Source organism: Numida meleagris, chromosome Z (genome assembly GCF_002078875.1).
Source record: "Numida meleagris isolate 19003 breed g44 Domestic line chromosome Z, NumMel1.0, whole genome shotgun sequence".
Classification (NCBI taxonomy): domain Eukaryota; kingdom Metazoa; phylum Chordata; class Aves; order Galliformes; family Numididae; genus Numida; species Numida meleagris.
The window spans coordinates 44169016-44170769 of NC_034438.1; the positions used below are offsets into that span (position 1 = coordinate 44169016).

The 1754-nt window shown below is 71.7% G+C and overlaps 1 protein-coding gene across 1 annotated transcript in view; it reads right to left on the minus strand.

Moving 5' to 3' along the window:
- Window positions 1–1261, minus strand: part of NFIL3 (nuclear factor, interleukin 3 regulated) — a 14595-nt gene extending 13334 nt beyond the window's left edge. The window contains exon 1 of the mRNA XM_021380668.1: window positions 939–1261. The gene's annotated coding sequence lies outside the window, so the exon portion shown is untranslated. The remainder of the gene's footprint in view (window positions 1–938) is intronic.

The window sequence follows — 1754 nt, forward strand, 5'->3', positions numbered from 1 at the left end:
AAAGAGCGGCAGCGCCCCCAGCCCTCACCCGCTGCCGCGCGGCCGTGGGACGACTGCCGCCCTCCGCTGGGACTCAACCAACGGCCGCCAACGGCCTCGCGGGTAAGGGACGCGGCCGCCGCACGGGAAGCGGGACTGGGCCGGCGGCGGCGCTCCCGGCGACCGCGCTGCCCGCCGCGGCCGGGGCTGTCATACTGACCTACTTGTGCACCGCCGTGGGGCGGGGCGGGGCCCTGCTGCGCCGCCAGGAGCAGAGCGCCGTCCCGCTGCCGCTCGGCGCGGTGACAGCTTCGCGGCACGGCCCTCCTCACGGAGCCAGTCCCTTTTTCGAGGAACGGTGGCCGAGAGGCGAAACCGGGGCACCGCGCGGCGCCCAGCGGAGCGCCTCCACCAGCACCTCCTGACCAGAGCAGAACCGCGGGCGCGACGCTCACACGCGGGACACGAATAGCGCCTGGAGTACTACTGCCAGACTGCGGGGGCTAAGTGTAACGGGGTGGACCCTGTGACGGGCAAGGCGCGGTGGCCCCCTTCGCTCTGTACCGAGGCGATCCGCCGCCGCCCAAGACCGGCCGCCAGCGGCCCCGCGTTACATAATGCCGCATTTCCAGGAACTACGGTGCGGTCCGTCCCGTGGCGCCGGGAATACTGCGACAGCGGTGATGGAGACGCCCGTGCCGCGGCATCCCGCCTGCACCCCGCCCAGCGGCGCGTCCTGCTTCGGGCACAGAAGGCCGACTCCGTGGACACGGAGGGCACAGTGCTGGGCCTCGCAGCGCAGCGATCCGCCAGCGGCCATTGGCACGAGGCGCGTTACGTAACGGCCGACATAGACCCGGGCGACGTGCGGTCGCGGGAGGGCGCCGCCAGTCGCAACGCAACACCGCGCCGCGCCGCGCCGCGCCCCGCACACATCTGCGCCCGCCGCGCCTTCCTACCTTGAGTGCTCGGCAGGGCACCAAGCATCCGGCGAGGCGAGGCGAGATTGGAGTGCAGTGGAGTGCAGTGGAGTGCTGTGCTGTGCCGTGCTGTGCCGTGCTGTGCCGCAGGCAGCGTCGCCCCGCTTGCCCGTACGCGAGGCGAACGAGAGCGTGCAACAGCTGCGGCGGCGCGGAGGGATGTGTGTTAGTAGGTCAGATCCGCGCGGCACAGGGCGCGCAGCCCGCATGCCAGCCGCGCCGCACCGTGACTGGCGGCCGCCGCGCCCCAATCGGCAACCGGCGCCGCCGAGGGACGGCCAATGGAGGCGGGGCGAGGCGGGGCAAGGGGTGGGGCATGGTACAGGAGGTCTCTGTGCTGGCGATTGCATAACGGCCGGCGGGGTTGGGGGCGGTGCGGTGAACGCCGGTACTTACGTAACCAGGCGTGCGGCGCGCAGGGGGGTGTTTGTCCCGCGGCTCTGCCCCTGCGAGGGGTCTGGTGGCCGGGGTGCGGGCGAGGGTTTGCGGAGGTTCGTGGGGCGCCCGCGTTCGTCCGTGAGAGGCCCGGCCGCGTATCGGGCCGCTGGTACAGAGGTTGGGGCTGCACCTTTCCGGGCAAGGAATGGCAGGTTGCCGTTCCGTGGTGCGTAGCGTAACGAGATGGTATGTTGTGTAAAAATTAACCGGGGACGCGGGTAGCGGCGCGGCCGTGTCACTATGACGGCGGCAGTCCCCGTGCCGTGCACCTCGCGCCCTGCCTAATGCCGTGGCCCCGCCGCGCGGCACGGCTCGCCCACTCAGGAATGTGTCAACAAAGGAAGAAACGGGCCACGG